The sequence below is a fragment of the Cupressus sempervirens genome, chromosome 5 (genome assembly GCF_028749045.1).
Source record: "Cupressus sempervirens isolate cs-2001-9-10 chromosome 5, ASM2874904v1, whole genome shotgun sequence".
Lineage (NCBI taxonomy): Eukaryota > Viridiplantae > Streptophyta > Pinopsida > Cupressales > Cupressaceae > Cupressus > Cupressus sempervirens.
Genome location: NC_143122.1, coordinates 554,409,454 through 554,422,421, shown reverse-complemented (window position 1 = coordinate 554,422,421; position 12,968 = coordinate 554,409,454).

Genomic DNA, 12,968 nt, shown 5'->3' with positions numbered 1-12,968 from the left:
ATCTAAGAATACAATTTTCTTATTTTTAGAAAAAACCTTTGCCTCTTCTTGTCTTTTTCTTCTCTATGATAGGTTTTCTACATGCAGGTGACTCGAGGGCTTGTGGATTTGATTTGTGTATTTGCTCAAATCCAACATGGTATTAGAGCTAGATTTATTATAGCTTGTTTAGTATTTGGAGAAAAAGGAGAATGGGTGTTTGCCATAATAGATCTAACATTTTTTTGGCTTTTTAAAAAATAAAAATTTGGAGGTACGACAACAAAAATTCATAAAAATAACCATAGAGGTGATTTTCAAATAGTGATATCTCCCTCATATGGCATCCTTTTTCTAAGATTTTTTTTTTTTTGTTTTGGGGTAAGATTTTGTGATCTACACATTGGTGCAAGTGGTTTGAGATCTTTATTCTTGAATTTTTCTACAACTCACAAATCTTAATTTTTGCCACTTCAAATGCTTAGTACGGGCTCATCTGGACACATAATCAGGTTCTATTTTTTGTGAAAGTGCATTTTTTGTCTACTTTCTAGATCTACAATCACATTATAGGTTCTGTGGATAGAAATACTACTTCCAAAAATAGGCCCTAAATTGGTTATTGTAATTGCACTAAGTATAGAGTGCCCAAATCATACATTGTTGTGGGGAGGAGCATTTTCTTTTCTGTAATTTACTTCAGAATCAACCCTTCTACTTCCATCTTCTTCTCTCAATGTTGGACCCCTCTATGGCTTAGCTAACACCACACAATTATCACACTTGGAAAGTAAAATGACTTGGCTTCTTATATCACGAGGCTTATGGTTATGTCTAGATGAGAACCAACCTATCTTACAATGCCCTTTTGAGGCTCTTTAACATAGAAATAAAATGGATGAAGCCATGGGATTGATTGCACTGAACATCTTAGATAGTCTCCTATTTCACTTAGATGGTTTGACCACTCCTTGAGCTATTTGGATGAAGTTTCACAACTTGTTTGGGATAGTGAATGAGTTCTAGGCACTATAGCTTGATGTAGAGTTGACTTCTTTGACACCTACCAACTTCCTCACCATTGAGAACTTCTTGGTGAAGTTTAAATCTTTGCATACAATTTTGCAAGGATGTGGGAAAAACAAAATAGATACTAAGTGTATTTTTTGATACTCTCAAAGTTGTGAGGATAGTATTAGATTTTTTCTTCCACTTTCTACTCCACTATGGATGCCTTGGGTAATAGACATCAGATGCCTTTTTTTGATATATTTAGAGATATATTAACTTGTGAGTAGTCTAAACTCACTCATATGGATTCACTTACAAGTTCACCATCATAGGCATTGCTTGCTAAGGTTACATAGGAGTAAAAGTTGAAGCAGATATCCAATTCCTCTTCTCAGCACTCTACTAGTTCATCCTCTTCTTCTAAGAAGAAGGAGAAAAATAATAGTGAGACTCCTACCTATTCCTATTGTTGAAAAGGATCTCATGATGAGGCATATTGTTTTCAAAAGAGATTTGATGGGTATGAGAAACAAATTGCAGATTTGCAAGCTCTTCTTTAGAAGAGCACTATTTCTTCTCCAACCTCTTCTACCTCATAGGTGTCTACCTCTTAGCCTTCAACCATATCCTCATCCTCTACATCAGATTTTGGATAGGGTCATGCATTATGGTGGTCCATTGTATTCCCTTCATATGTCCCTTGGATACTAGATTCAAGTGCTTCTCACCATATGAAATCTTCTCACGATGTCTTTTCTACTCTTGTTGCTTCTCCCATTCCTTATATTCTCACGGGGAATAACACAACCCTACCAATCTATAGGAAAGGTTTAGTTATCATTTAGGATGCCACCTTAAATGATGTATTGTATTTTTCATCTTTGTGTACAAACCTTCTCTCGATTTCTCAAATTACACGTAGTAGATTAGGGAAGACAGTTGAGTTCACTACTAATTTAGTCTTCATTCAAGATTGTGCAATAGGAGGTCTAATTTCTACAAGGATAGTTGATCATTCCACCCATCTCTACATAGGAGTTTGTTCCTACCTTGTCATACTTATGCACTTGTCTATGTGCAGGATAATCCACCTTTTGTAGATGTATGCTTAATTTTCATACTTATCTCCTAGCACTTTCTAGCTCATTCTAGAAGCTTCCTAGAGACCTTTATAAAAAGGCTATCCTAGTGTATTTGCATGTCATATTGCACAATAATTTACATTTTATCTAAGAATACAATTTTCTTATTTTCAAACCAAACCCTTGCCTCTTCTTGTCTTTTTCTTCTTTGTGATAGGTTTTCTACATGTAGGTGATTTGAGGGCTTGTGGATTTGATTTGCATATTTGCTCAAATCCAACACCTATGACTATGTAATAAAGCTTTTGCAGCATCACCATCTTTACTCCCTAGTTAGCTTGACTCTATGTGACTATGTGAACATGAATTTAATTGCCTAATTAACTATATCATACAATTGCCACATAAGATGTAACTGCATTCTTCACCCTTGCAAAGTTGTGACAACCACCATGTATTGATCACTCAATCACAACTTAAGACATGTGAGAGGTAAAGAAATTACAAGGCAGTATGACTAGAAACTTAGGGGTAAAAATATATGCATGGTTTTTTACATACCCTTCTAATTTGCATGGCATTTAATGAATCAAATAAAAAGATGTGAACTATGGAAACCACTTTAGATGGAAAATACTAGTCAACATCTCTACCCTTTTTTGCTCAGTGATAAAAATGGTAACACATTTGGAAACTTCTATTTAATGGCTACCTACTAGACATCAAACCAATGGCCTTTGGCAATCTATTCGGTATAGAGTCAAAATAGATATGCAGTTGGGTCAAAACTAGTTGCTCATGCTCAAATATATGCATTTGGGTCATGAATAGCTATAAAAATGGCTATGAATGAGGACATTTCTATACTAGCATGAATGTAAAACTTTTCTTTCTTAGCTCTTTGGAACTCATGAACTTTATTGAAAGTAGAAAAAACTAGAACTAAACAAACCTATGCTGGTACAACACTTAGGGAAAACAAAACTAGGAAAGATATATACAATAAGGAACTTAAAGATCATACCTTGAAGAAAATCTTGAGGTGAATCCCATTCATAGAGATTGGAAAAAATTCTCCTTCTATAGTTGATATCTAGTAGACATTGTGTTCTTTACACTTAGAAATCATGAATGGCCCAGTCCACATGTGATCAAACTTGCTATGGTGGCCCGATCTACTTTTTAAAACATCCCAACATAGAGCTAGATCTCCTTCCTTAAAAACTATGAGCTTGGATTTCTTATCCAACACCCTCTTGGTATGGATCTACTAATATTCCATTGTCTAGAATTATATATTCCTCTCCTCTTAAAGATCTAGTAACTTAGCATAACTCAGCTTTTATGGTCCATCTTCTTCAAAAAGAATCAAATTATTAGCCAACTCTAATGAAGGAAACTCTATAGAAATAAGTAGCTTGGCTTGTTTTCTATATACTAGAATATAAGGTGAATTGTCAAGGATCCATTTGGGAGTGATTCTATCAAGCCATAAGGCTGATCTCAACTTGGAATTCCAATCACATTTGTTGTTTGCTAAATTCCTTTTCAAAATCCATAGCAAGTTCTTACTTGTACTTTTAGCTAGGCCATTGCCTTGAGGATAACAGTTTGATGTATTGAGATATAATCCATTCTTCAATTCCCATTTAGTTATTCTTGTCCCCAACAAGGAATTATTAGATATAATGAAGTTAGGAACTCTAAATTTGTAAATCAAATCATCATAGAAAATCAAAACAAAAGTTTCACTGGCCTCCTTCAAAGCTATTGCTTATGTCCAGTGTGTGAAATAATTTTTGGTTGTTAGGATCCATTTGTGGCCAGCACTAGAATTTGGGTTTATAGGGCTCACAAAATCAATACCCCATTTCATGAATGGCTGGTCAATTAGAATAGGATGCAAAGGTAAGACAACCAACCTTTCTTTTCCAAAAAATAATGCACACTTCTTGCAATTTCTTGCCCAAGCATGAGCATCATTAAATAGGTTGGACCAATAATATCCAGCCCTCATTATCTTATAAGCTATTGACTTTGGAGAGAAGTGACCTCCTCCATTATTGAATTTCTCTAAAAACTTACTAGTATGGTCATTGTCAATACACTTAAGGAGCTCTCCATTCATTATTTTCCTGAACGAAAGACCATCAACTAAAATATAAGGTATAGAGTGTAACCTAAAATACCTTCATTTAGCTCTATCTAGGGATGGAGGACATTCTCCAATTTGTAGGAAATGAACCATCTCCTATAGTTAGCTCTTTGACTGGTCCTATTGTGGAATAGATTGATTACCAAGGATAATTTCTGCTATACCATTAGTGGTCTGAGTCTTCTCATTTTCTAGTTGCTCACATAAACCTTTCCCTCTGACAAGCTTGGTAACCTGAATATCTACATCATATTCCATAACTCAAGTTATCCAACCAACTCACTTTTCATTAGGATCCATGCTTAACAAGAATTCTTTCACACTAGAGTGAGATACCATAAGATGAATCTTGTTGTTAAAGATTAGATGTCTAAACTTTTTTAGGCTTTTCACCACAACAAGCACATGTTTTTCAATAAAAATATATCATTGCTCATATTCCTCTAAACCCTAACTAAAAAAGCAACAATTTATTCTAAACCTTGATCATTTTGTCGAACCAACACTGCAAAAATTGTATCCATATTACCATATGCCTACAATGTGAAATCCTTCAAGAAAGTGGGATTTACCAAAGTAGGAGCAACTAATACTGCTTCTTTTATTGCTATAAAACTATGTTTGGCTTATTTTGACTAGCTAAAAATATTGTTTTTCTTGAGAATTGTTGTCAATAGCTTAAGTAAGTTAGCAATATCTGAAATAAGGCATTTGACAAAGTTGATCCTCCCAATGAAACTTTGCAATCTTTTTTTATGATGTGGCAAAGCCAACTCCAAAATGGCTGCAACCTTTTTAGGATCAATGGTGATTCCTTGCTTCGATATAACATATCCCAATAGTTTTCACTCATAGATAGTGAACACACACTTCTTTAGATTTAGATATATCCCAAACTCTCTGCATCTTTCTACGATTTGCCTCAAATGTCCAAGGTGATCTACATCATGCTTGGAGAAAACTATGATATCATCCAAATAGATAAACACAAATTAGATTACTGAAAGCCATTTCCATGGCCTTTTGAAAAGTTGCCCCTACATTAGACAAGCCAAGAGGCATCCTTCTATATGCCATGGTTCCCCATTTTTTGGTGAATGTGGTTTTGAATTGGTCTTCCTCCTTGACTAGAACTTGATTAATATTGAATATCCATCAAGAAGTGAGAACCTCTTAGAACCTAAAACATATTGAAGTATTTGTTCCATGGATGTCAAAGGGTGACAATCCTTTAATGACACTTTATTGAGGTCTCTAAAATTCACACATAATCTCATTTCCCCATTCTTTTTCCTGATAGGAACTAGATTTAACACTCAACTAGTGTGTTTGATAGGAAATATTATTCTACTCTCGATGATTTTGAAAACTCTTTTTGCATTAAGGGTTCTAACTTTGGATTGACTAGCCTTTTATTTTTCCTTATGGGTTTGGAATTATATTCTAACTTAGTAATATATTGGGTAAGGTGTGGATCAAAACCCTTAAGGTCTACATACCCCCAAGTAAAAACATCATTGAACTCTTGAAAAAGATGGATATAAGATTTCCTTTCTTTAGAAGGAATTGCCTTACCAAACTTCAAATTATTTCCTTCTGCAATCTCAAGATCTTCATAGTGATGTTTTTGAACCATGAAGCTAGTTTTATTCCTTTTGACTTGGTCATTAGTGTTAAAGATAGACTCTAAAGTAACCAATCCCTGGGGTACTTTATTAGAACTAAGTTGTATAACCTAATCACAATATTGTTCCTTAAATTTATGTTGGTTGAGGTCTGAATGCATGTATTCTTCAAGCAAAAAATTCAAAATTTGTTCATCACTATCAAAAACTTGCCACTTAACATCATTGTTAGGTATGAAAGGTCTGACCAAAACTTTGATATGCCAACAACTATATTAAAAGCATCAAAATATTTAATTATATCCCATACTCTTTGCTTCTAGCCTTTTAATTTTTCATTCTTAGTCATGAACAATCCTCTAACTTGATTGACAACTAACTCACTATCTCTAGATACTTTTATGCATTTTATACCTCTTATTCTAGCCCATTCCAATCCTTGAATCAACCCCTCATATTCAATTGTATTGTTCATGCATGCAAAACTGAAATGAAAGGTAGTATAATATTTATTTTCTAGAGGAGAGATCAACATTTCCCCCCCACCTAAACTATTCTTACTCCTAGAGTAATCAAAGTATAACTCTCAAACCTAATCTTTCTATTCAAGATGATCAGTTGTGTCTTTGACAAGGTTTGGCATCACTAACCCTATAAGAAAACTTGCAAGAAAGAATATAATTGTTTCCACATAACCCATAATAGATCTAAAATAAATATGCAATTAAAATCCACATGCAAGAGAATAGACAACATACCCACAAAAATAGTGACACAAGATATACCTTGGGAAACCCTCATTGAGGGAAAAATCTAGCCTCCAAAAGCATCCATCACCATGTATTATTCAACAAAAACACCATTGGAATACAACCATGGGATCTTTCAAAGCCATAGCCACAACCAAGAAATCTATGTGAACAAAGTGGTATTACAAAACCATGTGCTACCTAACCCATTGACCCCACATTTAATATTGGAAATTTAATTTCTTTTCCCCAATATTAAATAATTACATGAAATATTATCACAATGTTACAATACAACTGATCAAGTATATCCCATGGGAATATTTACATGTTGCATGTCCATCTAGGTGCTCCTAGATACAACATTACATAATAAAATAAAATAATATAATATTATGCAATGTGCACAACACCCATTATCTCAACAAACCTAGCCTCTTGGAAAATACAATTCCCTAGACCAATATCTATAATATCTTCAATTTTAATGTCATTGGTCTCAATTGTTGGGGTGTTTTCTATTGCCCACTCATCTAGCAAGACATCAGGGATACTATCAACTTGAGTATTTGTATCTTGGTCAACAAGATCTTCTTCTTGATCAAGTGCAACAAAATTAACATTGATCACATTAGTTGTTTAAGGTTCAATGTGGTCTTTTGAAAGTAATTTAGACCTAATTATTACTTTGGTTCTATATTTGGTCCTAAATAGCATGTGTGACCAATCTATAGATAAATAGCCTCATATCTTGGTTGTGAACTCACTTGATAAGCAAAGGGAAAAATATGGAGGTAGATCTATCACAAAGATATCTTGGGGAATAGAGAAAGTGGGACATGCATGGAGTGTTAAACTTGCATTCTTTATGAGACCTAGTGTATTAACACACGAACCATCTAGCTGGACTAAACCTTTCTCTAAGGGTTCATATTTTAAACCTAGCTAGTTTGTTATCTTCTTAGGCATAATAGAGCTTGTGGCCCCAATATCAACCATACAATTATGAACCAAATTGTTTCTAATAACCAATGAAACATAAAATGGTGGAGGTTTTGCATACTTACCTTAGATTTGATTTTCCTTCTTGCTACTAGTCTAAGAAACAACTCCCTGATTTACGAATACAATCGTGCTAGGCTCATCAACAACTTGATTTGGAATATCTTCTACCAAGGCTTCCTTCAACAAGTTGATTTTTCCTAGAATAGCTAGAGAATCCCACATAGACATGGTGATGCTCATCCTTTTCATGTTTTGCACAATATTTTAAATGGTACAGTAGCATGCACCTTTTGATGTACTTGTTGATATGACTACTCTTGAGTGACAATAGGAGGATTTCTTTGTTGCTCCTTCTATCCCAGAAGTGAGGATGACTTCTAGTTGACACATCCTTACTTGTCCCTATGTCACAATCTAGGGTTATTTTCTTCTCTTGGGTGTAGACACCACTTGTAGTATTATCTCTATTTGCACCACAATGTTCTTCCTCTTGCCAATTCATGAATGTAGAATCTACATGAGGATTTTTTGGTTGCCTCTCAGCATCAACATCAGATGTAGGTGGTGCACTAGAAGCACCTTGAACCATTAAGGCTTGATTTATCATCCCATTGGAGCATGTAGTATGGTTATGTTGTTGATTATAAGGGTAACACCATTCATACTCAACTACTAGATTATTTTGAGCAGGGACCATATCTCTAGAAGTATTTGGAGGAGGAGCAATATTTAAAGGAGAAGGGTTATAAGGCCTACAAGGTTTCTAATTATAATTTTTCCTATTAGATGTGTACTAGTTTTGAAAATGCTACTGGGAGGGATGATTTGAAATTTGATTATGAGGTTGGGATGGCTACCTAGCCTGATAACCTCCCTTCTTAATATTTGTTAGCTCATTAGTCAAGTTTATCATGAGCCTTTCCATCACTTTTTGGCCATCTCTTAGCTCTTTTAGTTCTGATGAATGACCTAAAACTATGAATTCTTGGCTTGGAATAGCCAGTAATGGGTTGAAAGGTAGTATGGCTGGAGGTGTGTTAGGATGGATATCTAGGTATATAGGTTGGATTATAATTCTACCTATTAGGTGCATACTAGTTTTAAAAATGCTGCTAGGAGGGCTGATTTGAAATCTATTTCCAAGGTTGGGATGGCTACCTAGCCTAATAACCTCCCTTCTTAATACTTACTAGCTCATTAGTTAGGTTTTACATGAGGTTTTCCATCCTTTTTTAGCCATATCTTAGCTCTTGTAGTTTTGATGAAGAGCCTACAACTATGACTTCTTGGCTTAGAATAGCTAGTAATGGGTTAAAAAGTAGTATGACTAGAGGTGTGTTAGGCTAGATATCTAGGTATATAGGCATTGGAGGCCTAGGAGAAATTTTACCTACTTGAATAAGACTATTCTTAGCTCTTATAGCAATGTCATAACCCCCCATAGATTGGATCATGATAGAGATATTACTATTTAGGCTTCTTAAATAATATTAAAAAAGCATGTTCTTTTGAAGGCCTTACCTAAATTGGTATTCTGCTCCATGTTCTTTGAAATCTATAGTTGAAATCCATCATTTGTTCATGAGGAGCACACTTGATTGTTGTGAGTTGTTAAACAAGAGATAGAAAACCTAAATTTTCTTCAAAATGTTTTATTAAGACATCTCCCAATGCATGCTAGGAATTTATTGAACCCACAAAAATTCTTTAGAACCATTGTAGAGCTTTCCCTTTGAATGTGGTCGCAAGGAGCTTCACAACAACATCTTCCTCAATGACATGATGCACATTGCATAATATTGCAACATCTTTGATATGCTCAAATTCTATTTTCTGGCCTTCTCCAATGAAATTTGGTAAACTCTTCAAAGCAGCTAGATGAATATCATGATGTTGAGTGAAAAGTATTGAAGTCCCTTCATTAAAAGGTATGAAGTAAAATTTTCTTGTCATTGGTGCTTGGAAAATTCTTCTCCTTGAAACTACAACAATGACAAGGATTGCTAGTGAAAGGGTTGATCTAGCTCTTCTCATATGAATGAGGGTATCCTAGATTATTTTAGCTATTCTACCTCTCCTTCTAGGTGGGGGCAACTCTCTATATTCAAATTTTGCAAAGCTACTTCTTGTCTATACTCTTGTCATAAATCATATGTACTTGTCTTTCTTTCCACAGTTAGAGTCACCAAATGTGTATGTTCTTTTACCTCTAAACAAGTTAATTAACTATTGTACACACAAAAACAACAACAAAAATATGAAGAAAGACTCTTTTCTTAGTCCCATTGAGTGTTCCAGAATTGTTATCTCTATATGTTGTGACTCAACTGAAAACTACAATTCTAGGATTTAGTCACTTTGAGTAACATGGAAAAACTCCTAGGTAGTGGGAAGTACTAGGGTTAGGAGTGAATCTCCAAATCATAGGATGGTTCCTTATGATATTTTACCTATTTTCTTCTTCAGAAAGAAAAATAAACTTGAGAGGGAAAGGGATAGAAGGATTGCTTGAAGGTAAAATGTTGAAAATGTAAACCAGGGGTGATACACCAAATATTCAGATGAAGATATTGTTGGCCTAACATGATGAAACACTTCTAAATAGCTAAGATGAGAACAATCTTAACTTCAAGAAACTCATACAAGAATATTTCACAAGGAGGATAAATTGCAAACAAGATGCTAAAGGGAATGATAGCATTCACAATTTCATAAAACTTGAAAGAAAAGAAAACATCACAACTTGCAACCTATATAAATACTATAAACCTCACTTGTAGGTAAAACTGATATAAAACTCATGGATTCAAGATAAATAACAAAAGCTATATCGAATTAGTAATTTAAACAACAAAAATACACAAGAAGGGCTCTTGAACTATTCCTTCTTTTAGATTTCAAAGGTCATTCCACCAACATTCATCCAGATTGACTATAAAGTAAAGTTGTAGAAAAGTATGAAGGATTCTTCGAAAATCTCGGCAACACTTTTTTTGCATAAAAATTTCAAAATTCTAGCCAACTCCACATTTTGGGAATCCTTATAAAGAAAAGGATTCCAAAAATGTTCTAATGTGTGGGCACATGTAAAAGGTCCATAGGAAGAATCAGAGATATATTAGAAAGTTATATTTTACATTTATACTCTACATTCTTTTTATTTGGGTAAAACTAGAAAAATGATCATGAAAAATGTCAGTTGATACTTGTTGTAGGATTTCTTTAACTGATTTTGTTTGCCTTTGTTTCTGTCCACCATGAAATTCCCCAACTACATTAGCTCATAGAGTCATGATATCTTCAACTACTCTTACCATGTCCACTTCTTCTTTGGGACCATTCAAAAGATTTGATCCTTCCTTTTGATCTCATGACTCTTCTTTATTCAGGATTAGATCTTCATTTTCTTGTTTCATCTCTGCAACTTGAACCTATCATTTCTCACCACCTTTGGTTAAATTCTTAACTAACTGCCTAGTGAGATCATAGATATAATAGTTGAAATGTCAACTTCAAACTTTGACCACTGATCTCTTGATGCTACTATCACAACTCAGTCACTCTATCACCATATTTAAAACATTAACATCATTTTAAACTATAATCATGTGACAAGTAGAAAAAATTGACTACATCACAACCTCACAACATATTCTGAAACCACTAGATTCTAGCTACAACACTGTGCCAAGTTTAAATGTTGACTATTGAATAAAATAGCATTAGATCACACATTCACAATTTATATCTTGACTCAACCATTAACCCTTGTTGCTAAGTGACAAAGGCATCACCAAATCAAAACCTTAACCTCTGGTTATAATTAACCCATTGCGATCCTATGACAAAGGCATATGAACTATTGTTGAAAAATGGGCCCAGTGGTACACATGTTAGCTTCTTGTTATGTCACTTTAGGTAACCTTCTTGCTTATTTTTTTAGCAAAAAAGTGATAACCATAGATACCTTATGATCTAATGGCTTTTGGTTGAGCAATCTCTTCCTTCTACTTCACATATATAGTGAATAAAAACTTGACATCTGGAGCCTCATACTGACAACACCCTTCTACAACTTCTCTCATGTGCTGGTCCTACCTTATCCACATGTTGCATCATCACTTTGTCTCTATGGATAACATCCTTGCTTCTTTGGTTAGTGACATAATGATGACCACTACTCTATTTTTGATTAGACAAGTAGAAAGATGCACGATCCTATTGCTCAAAAGTTAAAACAAGGCCCACAATGCTACATGTCACCTCTCTACTACTTCACAAGCTTAACTCATAATTAGTCTTAACCCCTCACAAACATGTAAATAAAGACAAATCACATGTTTGTAGCCTTAACCATGAGTCTTCATTAACTCTAGGCAACCTTGCAGTCAGATAGGAATCATTGCTTCACAAGCTTAAGTCATGATTATTCTTTAACCTTGGAAACCATGTGACTAAAGGAAAATTCATCATCATAGCTATAACTATGGTTTGAAGCTTAAATCCTTGTGGCTACATGAACAAAGAATTTTCGTAGCTTCGTAAGCTTAACTCATAATTTCCTTTTAACCCTGGTAAGCATGTGACTGAAGACAAATTCTCCCTATCACAATTTCAAATCATGGACAAACCTAATCACTTGTGACACTATAATCAAAGGATCTCTAAAGATAATGGGTCCACCATGACATGCATTTCTTTGGTATATTCGTACATTTGTTAAACCTTGCTCATTTTGGAAAAGTGGGAATACACCAATCATAGATCTTCTAAGATCTGACGGTTTTGAGAAAAACTAATTAAACTGTCTGGAAAAGTAGGCTGGGCCCAGTAAGATAGGTGTCACTCCTTTGCACCACTATATTCATAAATAGGGATTAAGCTTGTAACCTCATGACCATGTGACCAAGGAGGAATAGTCATCACCCTTACCTTAGATCAACTTTAACTCAACGTGACCTTGTGACCAGATAGAAATTGCTACTTTGCAACTATATCTTTTCTTTATCATTTAAACTTGCGATCATGTGTCTAACTATTTGACTAACTACTTCATCTATTAACACATTGTTGTAGCTTGAAGGTTTAACAAGATCTTTAACCTTGTGATCAAGCGACTAGGCACACACATCTTTGGAACTTAAAACCATGATTAAGTTTTTCCACCTATAACTACATGAACAAAGCTTTCACAATGTCACCATCTTTACTCCTTGGTTAGCTTGACTCCTTGCAACCATGCAAACATGAATTTAATTACCTGATTAATTGTGTCACATTGTCACTATGTAAGATGTAACTACATTCTTCACCCTTGAAAAACCATGACAACCACCATGTATTGATTTCTCAATCGTAACTT